General features: G+C 39.2%; 1 protein-coding gene across 1 annotated transcript in view; it reads left to right on the plus strand.

The window, feature by feature from the left end:
- The window catches only part of b4galt2 (UDP-Gal:betaGlcNAc beta 1,4- galactosyltransferase, polypeptide 2), a 648,560-nt gene that overhangs the window by 118,503 nt on the left and 508,851 nt on the right, over nt 1–21,206 (plus strand). The gene's annotated exons all lie outside the window — the stretch shown is intronic.

Below are 21,206 nucleotides of genomic sequence, written 5' to 3' on the forward strand. Positions count from 1 at the left end.
TCATGCTGAATAAAGCTGGTGTTGCTAAAATTACTGAGACTCAGCTTCGAGTTTTCCGGTGTAAGACGGGGACTCGCACGTCACAGCACAAACACACACACACAGTCATAATGCTGTAGTAAACAGTATATGCTCATACGGATGTTGACTATATGAGAACTACACAAAATCTGGACACTTTTAAAGCAAATTTGAAGACTTTTTTATTTAGGAAAGCATATAACTGCTGAGATTGTAAATTTAATCTAGTCTTTTAAACTTTGTGATAATTGCTCTTGTTGTAGCACTTTGAGATTTTGTCAATGAAAAGCGCGTTATAAATAAAATCTATTATTATTATTATATGAGTGACGAAGTTAAGGCTCTAGAAACTGCAATTAATTACATTGAGCAACAAGAAGAAGCTACAGGAATCGACATAATGATACTGCAAAGATGGTGAGACTTGACAGCGAAGAAACGGCACTCGTCAGGAAAGCAGACTACGATCAAAAATGTCTTTAAATCATCACAAGACTGAACTTTTTAAGTACAGTACATACTATATTTAACGTCAGACAATTCTGTAACTATAAGTTCATTTTTTCAGTTAATTTATTCTGTTGTTTTGTTGTAAAACATGATTTTTAGGTTCGTAATGTGTAAAATTCTAACATAGTTTGACGTTTAATAGGCTTTTTCTTAACACCTGCCATTACCCAACATTTTCGCTTATCCGACTCTATATATATATATATATATATATATATATATATATATATATATATATATCTATACTAATAAAAGCTCTGCCGGCCCGATTATGTCGGATAAGCGATACTCTACTGTGTATATATAGATATATATATATATATTAGTATATATATATACTAATAAAAGGCAAAGCCCTCACTGATTCACTCACTCACTGACTGACTCACTCACTCATCACTAATTCTCCAGTGTAGGTAGAAGGCGGAAATTTGGCAGGCTTATTCCTTATAGCTTACTTACAAAAGTTTAGCAGGTTTCATTTCGAAATTCTGCACGTAATGGTCATAATGGTTGACAACGTTCACCATGTTGAACTTTCTTATTTATGGCTCCATCTTCACGAAATTTGGTAGGTGGCTTCCCTGTGCTAACCAAAACTGATGTACGTACTTATTTCAGTGGTATGATGCCACTGTCGGCCGCCATATTGAAGTTTCCAATGTCACTAATTCTCCAACTTCCCGTGTAGGTAGAAGGCTGAAATTTGGCAGGCTCATTCCTTACAGCTTACTTACAAAAGTTAAGCAGGTTTCATTTCAAAATTATACGCGTAACGGTCATAACGGTTGACAACGTTCACCATGTTGAACTTTCTTATTTATGGCCCCATCTTCACGAAATTTGGTTGGTGGCTTCCCTGTGCTAACCAAAATTGATATACGTACTTATTTCAGTGGTATGATGCCACTGTCAGCCACCATATTGAAGTTTCCAATGTCACTAATTCTCCAAATTCCTGTGTAGGTAGAAGGCTGAAATTTGGCAGGCTCATTCCTTACAGCTTACTTACAAAAGTTAAGCAGGTTTCATTTCGAAATTCTACGCATAACGGTCATAATGGTCAACAACGTCCACCATGTTGAACTTTCTTAATTCATGGCCCCATCTTCACGAAATTTGGTAGGCAGCTTCCCTCTGCTAACCGAAACCAATGTACACACTTATTTCGGTGGTATGACGGCACTGTCAGCCGCCATATTGAACTTTCCAACGTCACTAATTCTCCAACTTGCCGTTTAGGTAGAAGGCTGAAATTTGGTACTTATTTCGGTGGTATGATGCCACTGTCGGCTGCCATATTGAACTTTTCAACGGTCTTTGTTACTTATGGGCCCATCTTCAAGAAATTTGGTACGCGGGTTCCCAACGCTAACTGAATCCAACTTACGTACATATATACGTCCATAGCCTGCAGCTCGGTCACCGTGTGAGGCGGCGTTGGGTCCCCCATCCCAATGCCTCCCACGTTGTTGGCTGCCTGCCTATATAAGGCCATCCATCGCTCCGGTCTCTACATTCCCTTCCTTGCTTCGCCACGGGATTCATGTCTCCCTGCTGATAACTACAGCCTTTTTATTTAATCCACGGCTTCTCAGCTGTTTTATTGTTCATTTATTACGATTATAGTTATTTTGTAGGTATTTTAGACTTACTTTACATTGTTCAGGTACCCATTTCCTTTATCATTCCAACCGTACCCCCATTAACATGTCTATCGAGGTGATCACCATCAATCAAAGAACTGTCACTTACCGAGTGGTTTCCATGCCCGGAGACGGCGTCTACCTTTTCCATTCTCTTTGTTACATATTGCACGGCCATATCAGGCTCACTCTTGAGGAACATTGTGTCTTATGTATTGAATGACTGCGACAGGTTTAAGTTGTGGACTGATGATGGTACAGGAGATAATTATTCTACACAGGAGCACTAGAAGTGTGAAATGCTTAAGCCCTTCACCTATGCATCTGCATGTGAGTTGATGGCTGCCGGTGAGTGTACCGAAATGGCCAAATATTTTACACCTTTTGACAACCGCCAATGCCTCTGGTGACGATTTCAGTAGTGGATATTTTGATGTTTATGAATGTTTAAACTCTCAAAAGCTGGATGTAAAGTTATCGATGAAACAGGTTGTATACTTACAACGCTTGACAGATGCCGAATGTCTCTTCAACACAAGTCCTAAAAATACTGTCGTAATTGAAACAAACCATGAAACTCAAACCAATTATGACAGCAGATTTGAGATTTGAAACAAGATTACTGTTCACATGGCCAACTGTACGTTGCATGCTCAAGAGTAAGCTCAGCGCACAGCTTGGTCAAATTACAACCAGAGGGCCGAACTCACAATGTGGTATACAAAGAGATCCTTATCAAATAATTATTGGTATATTTTCCCTCAGTTTAAAAAGGTTTAATTTTCTTCTTAATAAAAATTTTAAGGCAGTACTTCGATATTTTGCTAGTATATATATATATATATATATAGTATATATATATATATATCTATAAAAATGAAAGGCAAATCCCTCACTGACTGACTGAATGACTCAATGACTGACTGACTCATCACTAATTCTCCAACTTCCCCTGTAGGTGGAAGGCTGAAATTTGGCAGTCTCATTCCTTACAGCTTACTTACAAAAGTTAGGCAGGTTTCATTTCGAAATTCTATGCGTAACGGTCATAACTGGAACCTACTTATGTCCATATATACGTCCATAGCCTGCAGCTCGGTCGCCGTATGAGGCGGAGTTGCGTCCCGCATCATCACGCCTCCCACGTAATTGAGTGCCTGCCCATATAAAGCCGTCCATCAGCAGCAATCCAATAAACACACTGATGCTTAATATTCGCGGGTGAAGGACTGTGCTTATGCAAACGAAGATGAGATGGTCAGGGAGACACGCTGCCGCTAAATATTCGTGGGTGAAGGACTGTGCTTATGCAAACGAAGATGAGATGGTCAGGGATAGACTAGTGTTTGGCACAAACTCAGCTAAAGTGCGAGAGAAACTTTTAAGTGCCTGGTCTTAGCTAACATTAAGTAAAGCCGTGGACATCGCAAGATCGCACGAGATAGCACAAGCACAGCTGAGAACCTTGTACTCCGAGCGGCTCACGTGAACTGACTGTGTACGCAGTACGCAGATAACAAGCAAGAGGTCCAAAGAGCGCTGAACAAGAAACTCATTACACAATTAAGAAGGCAGCAAAAGAATATGAAGCGAGTGACGCATACAAGCATATTCATAAGTGCAGCTACTGTGGAAACAAAGCCTCCCCCCATCCTTCCATCATCAGGGCATCCCGGCCATCTATCACACTATATATATATATATATATACAATTATACAATACAATATATATATATACATTATACAATTTTCATTATGCTATAACTTATTAAGTTTATTGCATAGAAAATCACCCAAAAACTCCCAGACCATCGAGAAGTGTGCGAACTGACAACATGAAGAATCATCTTTGCGCCAAACTGGAATCATCCCTGCATAAATCAAAGTCATCCAGACAATCTGGAACTGCATATTTAGATCTGGACCACCCTGTTTATATATTACATATATAAACACACACACACACACTGTATATAGTGAGTGTTGGTTTGGGGTCCTTACTTGGATGGGATGCCTGTAACATGGATGGACAGTGAAAGCAGAGAGAGGTAACACTCGCCTGGAGAAGTAGCAGTGCGGAGAGAAGAGACCACCGGTTCAATTGTTGTATAAAAAGGTAACTCCCCTTTTATTGGAACCTGGGACTGCATTGTGCATTTGTGTTTGGGGTGAGGGGCTTAGTGGTGCCCTCTATCCTTCATAAAATATATATGTTTATATGTGTATACATGATCAATATTTTGAAAGTGACCTTTTATCTTTCTCTTTAAGTATCCACATTAATCAGTTCATTAATTTTGGCATCAAGTTATTCCAGAGATAATATGCAAAGCTGCAGTATTTTACAGTTCTGTTTTTGCACTTCACTTACACGATCTACTACGTCATCATTTCTGAATGGCGCATCTGTTATCTTCATTAGTTAAATGAAAAGCCAGACCCCTTCACAATATTTTTTTCTTAGATAAATGAAAGTAGTAACAAGCCAAATAGTTAAATATCACGTTTCATTATCAGCAAGGACTGTGTTCTAATTAGGAAACTAGTTAGAAGGAAAACCTGCAGCCACTGTGACCCTCCAGGACCATGAGTGAGGACCGCTGGTTTAACCAAACCTGTAGCCTATGTCGTACTGTATATCGCTGCATTTTTTCCTTTTTACAATGAGCACATCAGTCTTTGTGCTCACAAATAGACCAGTTGGGTATTAATCATCGATTAGAAAAAAAAATAAATAAATAATTGGACTTATTTCAACAACAAAAAAAATGTCACTTGGGCCAATTTGTACAACGTAGCTGGGGCTTGAGCCACTATAGCCATCCTGCTCTAATTTGCCCTTCTAATCATGTTACTAGGAGTTTTATATTGCAATTCTGCAAAGTTATCATGCTTCTTGTGTTCTAGTGTTTAAATTAAGATTTTTTTGTGGTTATGCTCTGTCCAGAATTCTCTGTTCCTACCTGGGAATCCATCAACTATCCTATCACAATATATCTAATTTCCAGGATTTTAAAGATGGTTTTTATGAAGTAGATGAAAAATAACCTAACCAGTATAAAACACAGAAACTTTAAAAGACTGTCTACTGACTTTGCAGCAAATAATCACAATGCCTTTGTTGTCATCTTTTTCATCTCAGAAGAAAGGCTTGTCGAACTGTCACCGTCACCTGTTCACTTCTTCTAAAGGAACACTCTTCCTCACTGTAGAAATAACCCATGTAAAACACTTTCAGATAGGGTTTTTTTTTTCACCTGCAGAGAGACTGAAGTGCTATAGCAGGCTGACGCAAAGTTTGAATTGTTAATCATCTTGTCTTGTTTGGTGTTTCAAGACGGCTCTGCAGGATTTTCATTCCTGAATGCGGCAGGTTTACAGTACATCTCAAGTGAGTGGAGTCTGCTACAATATAACCCGGTCAGACATGCAGAGTTTGCTGCATTCTGCCTTGAGGTGTCACATTGTTCTTAAGATGAACCATTATCGGTTGATTAGGAGTCCCCTTAAAATAAAGGTGTTCTTTGAAGACATTGTTTTCGGGCAGGTTACTGCTATTTTTATGAAGCTAATGAAGTTGTGTACTGTATATTCCTTTTAAAACTCATAAAACCATAAGTCGAGGTAAAGATAATTGAATAACTGTCTAGCCATATGTGAACTACCCCACTTCTTCCAAACAACATTATTTTTTTATTTTTTTTTAGAAAAATGGCTAATATATCACAGATACGTGGCGACAACTCATATACTTGACTTTCAATTTCTTTTTTTTATTTTCTCCCTAGAGGTGCTTTGTACCATTGGGTGAGCTGGCACAAAGCACTAGTATAAAACTTAGCCTACTGGAAAATGAATTATTCAGTACTGGAACTGATCTTGTTCATTGCATGTGTCTACCGATGCTCTGTTTGTATAAAATATTCCACGGGTGGCATATTGAGTAATTGCTTTTACTTTAGCTTGAGCTGCAGCTATTTTTTTATGCAATTATATACTGTTGTTTCTGTCTCAGAATATGAACCAAGGTACATTAGACTAGATTTTTCAGTCCCCTGCTTCCCAACGTGCTCGGCTCTGTGTTAAAAAACTTGTAAGTTAGAGAGTAGGTGAAAAACTGTTTTTTGTTTTATGTGGTTTCAAAGGGAAAATAGAAAGAAGGATAAACAATAGAAAACTCAGGACCTGCTTAAAATGAAATGATCCTGTGGCTGCAGAGTGCAGGTTTGCTTCCCAGGTACTGTCCATCATTTCATTATCAAATCACCTTCATTTGGTTCAGGATGATGTGAGCCACAGCCAATCACCAAAAAGGGTGAAACCACCATTAGATCTGGTGTCATTCCATTGTAGGGCAGACTCACTCAAACCAGGGCAGTCATCCTAAACTACAGTTTTTTTTTAATGTTTTTGAAATATAGGTGGGAATTAAAATACTCACTTGAACAGAGAAAGTATGTGCTAACATTAACCATACAGGATGCACAGCCACACTATGCCATCCTGACTCTTTTTGCCATCTTCACATTAAAGAAATGCTTTCAAGAAGGAAAACCAGTTTAAAGACAACATTACAAACGGGTCTGTATCGAAAGAGTGACACTTCATAGGAGTGACATAAATACCGTATTAAAGGAGTGACATTTTATTGGAGTGACATAACAAGTCACCTACCACACACAACTGAAAGTACACTCACCAGAAAAATTGCTGTTGCCTCACCTACCACACACAACTGAAAGAACGCTCGCCAAAAAAATCGTTGTCACCTCACCTACCACTTAGATGGTTTGTTGGATGGTTGTCACTCCTTTGAAATTTATATCTGAGGTTTCACTCCTTTGTTATGTCATTCCTATGACATGTCACTTCTTTGAATAGGACCGTTACAAACGTATCTTTTTGAAAGTTCGTAGACTATTGTTTGTACATGCTGAGGAATATTTGATGTGCAAATATATAAAGATAGACAGGAACTGCCCAAATACTTTGAAGATGTCTAATGTTAGCTTAATCTAACAAGTACCATTTTACAGGGCTGACTCAGTGATGCAGTGGTAGTGGTTCTGTTCTAAAGCAAAGAGACTTGGGTTTACATCCCAGGTCCTCCCTGTGTGGAGTTTGAATATTCTTTCCATGTCTGCATTGATTTCTTCTAGGTGCTCCACTTTTCCTCCCGTGGTCCAAAGGCCTGTAGGTTAGGTGGATTAAAAAATTCTAAAATGTGCTTAGTGTGTGTTTCTGTGTGCTCACCCTCTGATAAATGGTCCAGGTCTTGTTCTTGCTTTATGCCCAATGCTTGCTAGGATGGGCTTGACCTTCTCTGTGTCCCTGCTCAGGATAAAGAGGATTAAGAAGATGTATGTAGTGCCATTCTACATTAGACCAATGTGTGTATTTGTGAGATATGTGCCAGCACCCGACTACCATCATGAAGGCAGCCATCTTTAGTTCAACTGAAAATTTTCAGATTGAAAAGGATATGTTTAAAGTATCAAAAAATGTATTTTTTATTTTATACATCTAACTTTCTTATGTTATGAAAGCATACATCCAATTAAACAACATTAAAACCACCTACCTAATATTGCGTAGGTCTCCCTGGTGCCATCAAAACAGTTCTGACTCATCGAAGCACAGACTTTATAAGACCACTGAAGGTGTCCTGTGATATCTAACACCAAGACAGTACCAACAGATCCTTTAAGTCCTGTAAGTTGTAATATGGGGCCTGCATGGATTGGACTTGTTTTTCCAACACATCACACAGTCGCTTGATGTGATTGGATTGAGACTTGGGAAAATTGGATGCCTACGCCAGCTTGCCTTCTTCCCAAAGGTACTCAGACAGATTGGCCTTCTTTAGTGCCCTTAGCAAATGGAGCCACTTCTGTGACTATTTTACCACACAGGAGGTGTTGGTTGTCCATGTGAGGTCTTCAGAAATATGAGTGCCTAAAAATGTAAAACTGGATACACTTTCCACTGTATCCCAATTAATGTATAATGGGGCAAGATCTTCATCCAGCCTTTTACGACTGATGATCAGTTCTTTAGTTTTGATATTGTTGGAACTCCTCTCTATTTTTAATTAGCTCTGCCTCAGTGGTGTTGTCACACTATGAATTGGAATGGAACCATAGGTATAAAGTTCAAAAAGGAGAGGGCTCAGCACACAGCCTTGTGGAACATCAGTGCTGAGTGTCAAGGTGGAAGAGTTATGGGTACCTAGCCTGAATGTCTGAAGGTGGTTTGTCATACAGTCCTTTAACCACATACACGTCTGCTGGCCTGTACCTAGGTCAATCTGTTTGGTGATCATTCTGCTGTGGATGATTATATTGAATGCAGAGCTATAATTCATGAACATCATTCTTATATATATCACTGTTTTTCAAAGTAGGTCAGTACAGTGTGGAGGGTTGTAAAGATGGCCTCTTCAGCGGAACTATTGGCCCTATAAGCATACTGATTTTGAGCCAGGTTGAGTGGAAGAGTGGATTTAATATGCTTTAGGGCAAACTTCTCAAAGCAGTTCAAGACAATCAGGGTTAAAGCCACTTGTCTATATTAGTCTAGTGTTACTCAGTTTTTTGGACCACTTAGTAAATCTAACAGCAGACCACTTGAGTCTGACACAAACTTGTTAGCATAAATCTGTGTTTCTCAGTTTTTTTTAATGAAAGGCGTTTTTTTTTTTTGTTGAATTTGCAATTCAAAGTGCAAGATTTCAGCCAATCCCAAAATTTTGCCCTCATGACTGTCAGCCAGTTGACCACTTGACTCCCACATGCTGATCACTGGTGGTCTGAGGACCACGCTTTGAGGAACACTGCTCTAGAGCTATGTGGTATTAGTGTACACCTAAGAACAAATACATGTGGTAGATGTTGTATGTTGAGTGCCCTCTAATCAAGCAATCCTGCTGTGTTTTTCAGTTTTTAACAGTTGTATCTCTTCACATCTGTTAATGTATTTCTTGCTCACATCCATACAGTTTTTAATGGTTTATGAGTGGATGATAAATGCACACTTTGTTTAGCTTCTGTGGTGTTACATTCCTAGTGTCGCTCAATAACAGAATGACTGTGTTCATTATTACTTATATAACTGTACAGAACTGTAGATATGAAAGTTCCTTTTCACAGCATGGCTATTCAAGTATAATGAGAAGAATAAGACTTGAAATTTCTAAGGTTTCTTGTTTAGTGTTACCCAGATTTGGGAAAGTATCTTTTGCTTACTATTTCAGAAAAGGATCGGAAGATAGCCATACACAGAATATACTTTAGCTCCATATGCACAAAGCATTCAATTATTCACCTTAACATCTTATTTCAAGCATATTTATCTTCATTAAAACTATCCAAAATGTTTCCTTGGCAATGTTAAACCTGTGAACGTTGCAATCGAGCTCCAGCCTCAGTGGGCCACATGTTTTGGGTGTGCACCAAATTAACATTATTCTGCACCAAAGTCTTTGCATGCCCATCAGACAGTTTTGGTGTCACAATCACCCCTAATACATTAATAGTTGTGTTTGGTGGACTCCCAGATGGGCTTAAATTGGAGAAGGACAAACAAACTGTAATTGCCTTTACTTCACTACTAGCACGTAGACTTGTCTTGCTCAACTGGAAGAATCCTAACCCACCACTTTTAAGTCAAAAGGTAACTGATGCCCTATACTATTTGAAATTGGAAAAAAATCAATTCTCACTCAGAGGATCTGTTCAAAACATTTAAAAAATATGGCAGGATCTGATCAATAACATTTTAGAATAAGTTTTTTTTTTTATCAGAAAAAAGATACTCTTCCTTCCTTGCTGCTTTTAAAAATTTGCTTTGCTGGTTGGCTCTCCTCTCTTTCTTTTGAGTGGGGGTTGAATTTTGGTTCGTTAAGTTTGATTTGATTGTATGGATTGTTATTTGCTTTTAATTAAAATTAATAAAATAAACAAATAAACAAGCTTACACCCAAATTTAAACAGCACTGGATTTTCTGTAGCAAGATATTATACCACTACCCAGTCTGCTGTATATCTCTGTCATCTCATTATGTACTCTATTGCTGTGATATGACTATATGCAATAATAAGAGATCTCTAAATTTACTGTTTTGAAGCCACCGAAGCATTTATAATGAAGTAGACAGCACACATGTGATGATAGTTAAGTGCCAGATGTTTGCTGGCACAGATCTCATGCTTTAAAGCAATTACAATTAGCAGGGACTAGCTGGCATTAGTGCTATGTAATCAGACCAGCATCATCCCACTACTTATTTACACAATAAAAGGCCTGGTTGCTAAAGTTTACTTAAGATTTTCCACAGGTTTCACTTTGTAGAGCACTGCCAAGATATTTTTATAGCAATAAAAGTACTTCCCATTGGCTTCTTTAGTAGTTGTTAATATGTTTTACTTTACTCTAATGCTTTTAAAGCTGTATGCCTTATGTGTTACAGTATATACAGTATATACCTCACTATATGGACAAAAGTATTGGGACACACCTCTTAATTATTGAATTCAGGTGTTTAAATCAGACCCATTGCCACAGGTGTATAACATCAACCACCTAGCTATGAAGTTTACGTTTACAAGTATTTGTGAAACAAAATGGGTCGTTCTGAAGAGCTCAGTGACTTCAATCTTGGTACTGTAATAGGATGCCACCTTTCCAATGAGACGGTTCATGAGATTTCATTCCTACTGGATATTCCATGGTCAGCTGTAAATCGTATTATTGGAAAGTTGCAGCTTTTATGAACAACAGCAACTCGGCCACAAAGTTGAATACAACATAAAGTCATAGAGCAGGGGCAACGACTGTTAAGGTGAATGGTGCGTAAAAAATCACCAATGTTTTTGCTGATTCCATAGCTGAAGAGTTCCAAACATCCACAGATATTAGTTAATGTAAGCACAAGAGCTTCTAGGAATGTGTTTCCAATTCCATTGTCAAGGAGCTGCAATTAAGCCTCACATCAACAAGTCCAATGCCAAGTGTCGGATGGAGTGGTGTAAAGTACACCCCCACTTTACTGTGGAGTAATGGAAATGTGTTCTATTAAGTGACGTATCATGCTTCTCTGTTAGGCAGTGAGATGGGCAAGTTGGGGTTTGGTGTATGCCGGGAGAATGTTATCTGCCTGACTGCATTGTTCTAGCTATGAAGTTTGATGGAGGAGGGATAATGGTGTTGGGCAGTTTTTTCAGGGTTTGGTCTAGGTCCCTTGATTCTATCGAAGGGATATTGTAATGCTTCAGCATATGTATCAAGATATTTTGGATAACACTTGTGGAAGTTGACCCGGACACAGACAGGCAGACACGTTCATGTCACCCACAAACACGTTTATTTACAATATATTTACAACAATTGGTCACAAAGACCCCAGTTCATTGGTCACTCAGACCCAAATAATGGTCACTAAGACCCAGTTGTGCACAAACCCCAAAACACTCAGTCCTGGCCACACAATGCCTTTTCTTCGGGCCGCCTCCACAGCTCTCTCTTGCCTCTTCCTTCTTCCACCCGACTCTAGCCTCGAATGAATGGAGACGGCCCCTTTTATATGGTTCCCGGATGAGCACCATGTGTTCCCGGCATTTCTCCTCTGGCCACACCCCAGAGTGGCGTAAGTGCCGGCTGTCCTCCCGGCTGCTCTCCGGGTGCCATCATAAATCTTCCCCCCAGCACTTCCTGGTGTGGCGGAAGTGCTGGGGTAACAGGTCCCCAAGGCATTGGGGCGCCTCCTGGCGGTGACCACGGGCCCCTACAGGGTGGAGCTTCCATGGCCCCCAAAGCAACCCGGAAGGCAACCCCCACGTGATCCAGGGTGGGCACAGACCCACATCCGGTCCCTCATGACGTCCCGGCCTGGTCATGGCCCCTGGCATCCCTGACACACTCTACTTCCAACTTTGCTGAAACAGTTTGGGAAAGGCCCTTTTTTATTCCAGCATGACTGTGCCCCAGTGCACAAAACAAAATCTGCAAAGACATGGTTAGATGAGTTCAGTGCGGAAGAACTTGACTGACCTGAACACAGTCTTGACCTCAACCCCATCAAACACCTTTCAGATGAACTGGAACGGAGATTGCAAGTCTGGCCTCATAAATGTTCTACAGAGTGAATGAGCACAAATTCCCACAGAAACACTCCAAAATTTTGTGGAAAGCCTTCCAAGAAAATTGAAAGCTGTTATAGCTACAAAGTGGGGAACAACTCCATATTCCAAACCAACTGGATTGAGGCCCGAGTGCAGCAGGTGACGCCTCAGCATCACACTCTAACAGTGTGAGGTTTTTTCACAGTGGCTGGAATACCAATCCTGCCACCAACCCCACAAGTTTTCCTTGTAATTTGAAGGACCTGCTTGTAGTGCTGGATGCAGATTAAAGTCATACCCAGGACGAAGCAATTGCATGTTAAAGGGCTTGCTCAGGAGCCCAACAGAGTAGAGTCACTTCTGATGTTCACACAATTCAAACCGCCAACCTTCTGATTGCTGCCGCAGATCCCTCTACCCTCTGCCCTACTGTGGTGAGGCGATCCAAAAAAAAAAACAGCAACCTAACAGATTCAAGTTTTCCACAGGCTCATTTTATTCTTTATCATATTTATAACAAACACAAAAATATTTATTTGTCAATTTTATGTCATTTGAACTGAACGTCTGACAACTGTTCCATACTTGTAGGTTCACAACATTAGCACTTCCTGTCATGAATGTGAAGATTTGTCAGTATGTTATTGTACTTTTTGATGAATCCTATTCCTCTTTCAGCTACGTTCACTAGCGTCTTATGTGCTGATAGTTCACAAAATTTCTTGAATGCTGGATCATCTGTCCGCTGTTCTGGTGGTTTCTTTAGAAATGAATGAGACCTTTCTTTGATTTTTTTGCATGAGGACATCTTTCCGTTTCCTGACCCTCCTAGTTCAGCTGTTCAGATTAATTTGTCAGTTTAAGACATTGAAGAAGGTCTGGTAGTGGTGGACACTGTAGGCTTTGCATTATCTTTTCCTTTGTTTCTGCTGAGACTTTGTTATCTAAAAGAGCTAAAATAGAAACTCCTACTTACTTTTAGAATGTTCTTGAAACTCCTGCTTAACATTAGAATGCTCTGGAAACATCCACTTAAACTGTGATGTTCTGGCAACTCCACATTAACTAGAATGTTCTCTGTTTTGTTTTTTTTTTTTTTTTACTAATAACTAAGCCAATTAAGATCCCTGCGAAAGACTACATATGTAGCAACAATACAAATACATTTTTCAAAATGGAATGACCTCTAAATGTTTCCTAATTAGGCCAAAATTTCACAGGTAAGCAAGCTATCCCTAGTAGACAAAAATAATCCTTTGCATTGATTTAAGGACCACCCTAATACTGTAAACATGCTAGATTCTGTTATAATATTACCAATGAGCACATCTGTGATTATTATGACATAATGCACAGGAACTACTTTAATAAATAAAAATTAAATAATTGCAAACTTCTGAAATAGGTGACACCTCAAGACAAATAAAATAAAAACTGTACTGGGACATAATAGTTGGAAAAAAAAAAGTCCGATAACTTCCATACTGCAGAAGGCAAGTTTCATAATAAATGGAAATTTACAATACAGTACAATACTTGCCATACACTTGTAGACCACAGATGGGATGAAATGGTAGTCCAGTGATAAATACTAAGAGTAGCAGCAGTCTTTTAGTTTGCTTTTAGTTCTCTTTGAAAAAAATTACCCTTTCCTTGCTGCGTTTCATTAACAGAAGAGATTCCGGTGGAAACATCTGTTACTGCTCCACAAGCATCACTCAGGCCTGCGTGTATCGCTGCAGATGTCATCCATATCTTGCTGGACCACTGAGAATAATATTGTCTGTAAGCTACAGAATCAAACTGCTTTGCAGTCTCAAGTGCTTACTGATGTATAACACATAATAATTCCAGTTTTCACCTTGTGGTACTTTTCATTAAGATATCCTTTTAAACTGAGGGAAACACATTAAAAATCACATAGTGCTCCTTTTTACACTCCCTGCAGGGGCCAATGACGTACATTCATTCTGTCATGCTGGTGTATTTAGTTGAATGAACTTGGCCTTAAAGATCATTTGACTTATTTTATCATTTCTCCTTGGCAATGGTTCAATGATTGTGAGCGCTTCGAGCTGTAATTTTCCGGGTTGCTCCATGCCTATGCAAAGCTGGAGGGCCTCAGGATTATGAGTAGGATAAATTCTTACATGCTGAAAAGAGCAAAAAACTCACGATGGCTTTTAAGCATTTGTTGGGAATTCTCATTTTCTGTCATCTTTTGAAGCCACATGCCACAACTTTAACAGACAGTGCCTTTAGGAGAATGTATAAACAGCTGACGTAAAGCAAACATTCAAACAGCTGTATGAAAACAGTCCATATAACTTAAGTACACAGTGTAATCAGCGTCAGTTTGTACATTGCCAAACAGGTTAATTTATAAAAGTCACGGCTGATTAGAGCCATAGAAATCATCTGTGTAATTTTCTTTTGCAGTCACAGATTATGGTGGTTAAAACTGAGCATTTAGATTCTTAGGTATTAATCGTAAGCTCCAGGGGCCTCATGTATAAACGGTGCATACGTACAGAAATGTTGCGTAAGAACTTTTCCACGTTCAAATCGCGATGTATAAAACCTACACTTGGCGTAAAGCCACGCACTTTTCCACAGTACCTCATACCTTGTCGTACGCAAGTTCTCTGCTCGGTTTTGCAGACTGGCGGCACCCAGCGTCAAAGCAGTGCTACTGTTCCTGTGTGGTTACACCTTATTTTCCTGACAACGGCTTTATAAATACACTGAAACTAACCACATATTGTTTATTAGTGTAATGCATCTGATTGTAATTAACTTGTAACAATATAATGGTCCAGGGAACAGCCATAGTATTCCAAATACCATAACTGCTTTAGCGTTGTTACTCTCACTCTCACTTCTCCTTCTTCTTCTTCTTCTTTCAGCTCCTCCCGTTAGGAGTTGCCACAGCGGATCATCTTTTTCCATATTACTCTCACTGCACTACTCAGAGTATTTATATCACTGTATCTGAGTGTGAATCACAGCAGCAGCTGATCGGAAAGAGAATTATCGGTATACAGCTTCAAGGACACGCTGTCTCAGCCACTGCAAAACGTTTTAAAGCCTTTCCTGTACGGACCTCGCGGTTCAGAAACAGTTTCATCCCAAGAACTTTAAATGCACTCAATCAATTGCTCCTTGTAGAACTGTTTGTACTTATAAGTACAATCACCCCACTGTAAACTTGCACTACAGTTATAATATCGCACAACCTGACCACTTTATAAAGTGCGTATTTACATATGATGATGATATCATTTTTAAGATGAAATGCAGCAAAATATGTTTATTAAATTATACAGATAAAACTTTAACTTCATTTAAATAATCTATATTCTTCACTGGGAGTGTCTTGAAGGATAGAATAATTAAACATGTACTACAAAGATATTTCAATGTTCCTTAAACGTTTTGAAGAATCGGCGCTAAGCTTACAGATGGCTTAACTTCTATTACAGAGCTGATTGTGTGGCGATCAGTTACTTGGGGAAAGAAAAGCAAGGACTGCAGTGGCAGCTACGCCAATATATATTGAATATAAAACAGAAAGAGAAAATAACAACACAGCTAAAAACGCAGCGACAAATTTCGGCAAAAGTTAAATGCTTGTGTCATGAGCACGAGGCGGCTATGCAGTGTCTGCAACGGACGTGGCCATCCACCGTGCATAAGCTACCTTACTGACATTGGCGGGCGAAGGAGCCACCGATTCTTCCTCTGCCCAGTGCCACCACAAGCCTAGAGCCGCCCTGAGTACTGCTGCAATAAATTATTTCATCGAAGTGAAACCCATGTTTAATAACGTGCTTTAACTCCTATCATCATAAAAATGATATTACGTATACATCTCAGTATTTTAGTTATTCAGAGAGCTGTAATATCACGAATGTAATGGATTCTGTGTCCAGTTGGAGGAAGAGAGCGGTTTAAGAACAAGTAGTGATTCACACACATAGAGCACATAGAAGATCAAATACAAAACAAAGCATTTAACGTGCTACTTTAATTACGATGTGATTTGAGAAACTGGTTAATTAAACGATTTTAAGATGAAGTTTATGATGTTCTACTTTAATGACAAAATAAACTACGTGATTAAAGTGGAAATGTCGAGATTGAAGTTGACATTTCGTGCTTTTTCCCCACTGTGTGCCTTTTTTCTCTGTACCCTAATAAGCTTTCATATGACACTCAGACAGTGGGCTACAACTCTTCTTTTCACGCGACTTTGATATGTGACTTCTTTTTATTTCCAGCACTGTGCGATTTTGTGAACGTGAGCTTTCAAGTTTCTCCAACACGCTATGTCACTCGATCAACTTCCTTTTGTTGATTATACCACGGTTTATTTGAACAAATAGTATGTTTTTCCTTTGCCTCCACTTGGTATTTGCTGAAATTCTTATATTTTCCCCGTGCTTTTCCCATTGTCTTTTCACAGAAGGCTGAGTTTAGGGACGATTTATATTCATTTGCATAGTCAAAGAGGCGTAATTCTGGGAGGAGTTGGAGCGTTACATAAAGCGTGTGCGAAGCGTACTTTTCACGCTGATCAGGATTTATGTAGCGGAAGAACGTGGAAGTTGGAGTACGCACAGATTCCTGCATTTGGATTTTTCTGAGTGTAAGCACATTTCGGCTTTTGTGCTTACGCCATGTTATAGTACGTGTTCTACACACTGCGTTATACATGAGGCCCCAGGTCATTTTTTTTTTTTGTTATGATGAAGAAATATTGTTGCTTTGTCTGGAACTTTTACATCTTAAATTCTGCTTGCAGTTTAACAACAAACAAAAAAATGACCTGCAGAAAACCAATGAAGTAGTCACATGCTTCTTTCTATTTCTCCTGATAACTGTAAGGCACAGAGAAATAATCTGGTGTATCGTACAAATGTAAACTGATACATTTTATTTTTAAGTGCCCCTTTTAGAGTTGATTCCTATCTTCTACCCAGTTCTGCCTGGATAGTCCACAGTGCCACACAATTTTAAAGTGGATAAATTGAGTTTCTAAATGATTGGATTGATGCATAGTTTATAGAAGTTTCTTCAATGTAATCAAACAGGCTTTGCTCTGATTACCAGCATTAATACCACTTCTTCCATAAATAAATTTACCCTTGCAAGACAACAGTTGAAAGCATAAATTATTAGAACTTTCTTCATTGTCAAGCCTGCTCTATGTGATGGCCATTTGCCAGTACCAATAGGAGAAATTCCTTAACCTTCACCTCAATCTCATTTGAGTTGAGAATGATTATGATCTCAGTATTTAACTAGAATCTTAGCAGACAGTGGGCAGTTAATCGCTGGGTCACATCTACAGTATGTTCTTAAGTTTTGGTTTATATGTTCTTACTAGCTGTCCCCCCATGCCTCTGCCAACTTAGTAGTGAAACAGGACAAACTTTAAAAACCAATAAACAAATAGGTATTGCTAGCTAAGCGGAGGCAAGGTCTGCTCCAAAACGTGGCCAGAGTTAGAGTGTTTCGGAGGCTGGCACGTGAGTGAGGAGGGCCCCCCACTCCTGACATCACGCTTCCCCCTCCCCTCGGCCCGCACCCTCTGTCTTAGATTAGTGCAAGCGAACTAAAGTGCAAGAGAAGTCGCAAAATCAACCAGAATGTTCAAGCAAATTATAGAAAAAAAAAACTATTTCATTCCATTTCAGTAGTTCTCTCGTGAAAAGCAGACAGACGTTGGATTTTATATATATAGAGATTGTGTACATAAGCCCTTAAATAATTTACTCAACTGCATATTTTTACTTACCTCATGTTCATGTTTAGTTTTTACCCTAATTGTTTTCTTTTGGCTTTCCCAATTTTTCACTATGCTTTTGCCTGTTGTATATTTGTCAGGCTCCATTATGCCAGGCGACTTACAAGATCCTTACATACTGTATATACAACATACATTTACTACAACTATAGCAAAGACAAGTTTAATAATTTGCTAATAGTTACTCAGTGAGATGGAAACTGGAACTAATTTGGCAGAACTGTGGTTTTAAAGCAGTGGCTCCAAAGTTCCTTCCTATGGATGGAGGTTCTGTGAGTTTTTTTTACCTCTACTTGACCTAATTGTTTCATTTTTAGATTTATAAGAAACTTAGAAATATCTTTATATTTGCCATTTTGATATGAATTACTTTTTCCTGAGGCATTTGGTCCTGAATTGTAAAATTATAATCTCAATTAATGATGAGTAGACTAGACACCTGAGGAAACAAAATAAAATACTGAAAGGTTGCAGCTACTATATTGTCAGACCTACTAGAGTGCTTATTAGTAAATGATGGAATAAATAGCTATATTACCCAGAATAGTGGAATGGAAGTCATGATGGTGATGATGGGAATGATGAAAAAGTACTATTTTATCCATTTGTTACCTTTCATGAACTTGTAATAACATTAGCATAGACTTCCAATATATTGTAGGCAAGAAGCCTTGCAGGGGGAAGGATTAAAGAGCAGATGAAGATTCTTTACAAATAAAAATATTTATTTCATAAAAAAATGCCTTCTTAATTAAAAGCTCCAAGGAGCAAAAAAGACACAGCAGAAGTTGCCTATAATAGGCAAAGGCAATTCAAGGGACACCATTCCCAAAAACCAGTCTAGAACGAATGGTCAAAAACAGAGCACGAAGGTCACAACTCCCTGGAAATGCACAAGAGCACAATAAATCACTATTACTTGTTGTAACCTTCAAGTGCATTCAAATGAACTGAAATGTACTGCTCATTACTCCAGCCTTTATAGGAGTGAGTGCACTCCCTATGCAGTGATAAGTAGTTGACCCCACCTCTTGGGGAACCACCCACATAACACATGGAGCATAGCAGGACAAGCAGGGACACATAGAAACTAAAGAGTAAACAGAAAATATGCAAAAATAAAACACATAATAATTTTAACAATTAATTACTTGAACATCTGTAAAACCGTAACATTACATATGTAAATGGATTCTCTATTTCAATAAAAAGTTTGAGTAATTACAAAATTTTCATTCCAGCGTTAGCATTTCCTTCCTCTTTTTACCTCTGTTTGCATCCTTGCTCAACTTGAAAAGTCTATGACCTTTCATTTAGCTCTCCTCTAGTTAGTAATACTTTCTTGACCCTTGTAAGTTTCTTCGCCTCTATAAAGAAGTCTGTTTGTCACTTTAACCTTACTTGTTTGCTGGGACACTATCTTTACAGATATTCCTTGAGGGACCCTAACCATCACTTTACTCAGTTTAAATATGTGCAAAGACTTCATCTCACACCTGGACAAACTTGTGAGGAAGGCAGGCTCTATTGTAGGAATGAAGCTGGACAGTCTAACATCTGTGGCAGAGCGACAGGCACTGAGCAAGCTCCTGTCAATCATGGAGAATCCACTGCATCCACTGAACAGTGTTATCTCTAAGCAGAGGAGTAGCTTCAGTGACAGACTGCTATCACTGTCCTGCTCCACTGACAGACTGTGGAGATCGTTCCTCCCCCACACTATGCGACTCTTCAATTCCACCCTGGGGGGTAAACGTTAACATTATTTGAAGTTATTGTCTCTCCTCAGTTTCTAAATCCAGCTTGCCGAAAATCTCGACCACCGCCCCCATCCAAAGTAATGTGATGCCTCTGTCTGCTGCAGTGGCTGTCTCCTCTGTCAGCCAGCCGGAAGTTTAGTGCATTGTGTCACTCACCGGCCAGCTGATCAGCAGAACGAGCCTCTGCTGGAGACAGGTAGGAAGATCTGTGTTCTCCTTCGGCCCCTTCACTAGCGCATAGCGAAGGGGAGCCGACGGAGCTGAGAACACACCAGATGATTTTTCAGGCGTTTGACGCGTGATGACTCGTTGAACGGCCGAAAAATCGGCAGTGCATCTGTAAATGTATGGGGGGCTTTAGGCTAGGTTCACAGTTCCCTGTAACAGTGGAACACGACACAATGGAAAGCGGTGCACCTTACCTGTGCATTACATCCCATATAGTGACGCATACAGTCAATGAAAAGCATGCTTCATGGTTACTTGACATGTTCGTTTTGTGGTAACATTATGCACTGCATGCATTGGGCTTTATTCTTACAGCAGAGAAGTAGTTCATTATGAGGTTTTACCTACATTTTTATTACTCTTTAATATTTTTTTTTATCAGTATGCTGCTGCTGGATTATGTGAATTTCCCCTTGGGATTAATAAAGTATCTATCTATCTATCTATCTATCTATCTATCTATCTATCTATCTATCTATCTCAACCCTTGCAAACTTCACTTTATGCACCTTTGCCCAGATCCTCTTTACCATCTTTGCCCTCCCCAGTGTTCAATGGCACATTAATGTTTCTGGTTTATAATTCCACCGATTCTTAACAGTATTCTCTTAGATCTCTCAGGTCTTGATTTGCACCCATGTAGGTTCATCTGCTTGGGCACAGTAACTGTTAAATTGTCCTTTACTTCCAAAAGGAAGATCCTTGAGCCAATCATGTTGAAGAACTGGCTGTTATATTTCTGTAATTCGGTAATACTTAGAGCTGTCTGCATCATGAATTAATGGATATTCCAGTGAGTCTATTAAAAGCTGTAATTCAACTGCTTCCATGGTAAAATTATTTATTATCAGAAGTGTTTGAGATGAGTTACATTTTGTTATTTGGGGATGGTGGTGTGGTTAGTTGGCATTGCTGCTATTCCTGGCAGTATGGTGCAAGACTTGTAATAGGGAGAAACATGGCTGCTTTCTGTAGTCAAGAGTTGCTTTTTCCAGCTTTGTCTATTAGGTAAGATCAAGCCTTTTTTATCTTCTAGGGATCTTGAGAAAGCTACTCATGCTTTTATTTTTTCTCGCCTTGATTACTGCAACTTGCTGTTTTCTGGGATTAGCAA

This window comes from Polypterus senegalus, chromosome 14 (assembly GCF_016835505.1).
Source record: "Polypterus senegalus isolate Bchr_013 chromosome 14, ASM1683550v1, whole genome shotgun sequence".
Lineage (NCBI taxonomy): Eukaryota > Metazoa > Chordata > Cladistia > Polypteriformes > Polypteridae > Polypterus > Polypterus senegalus.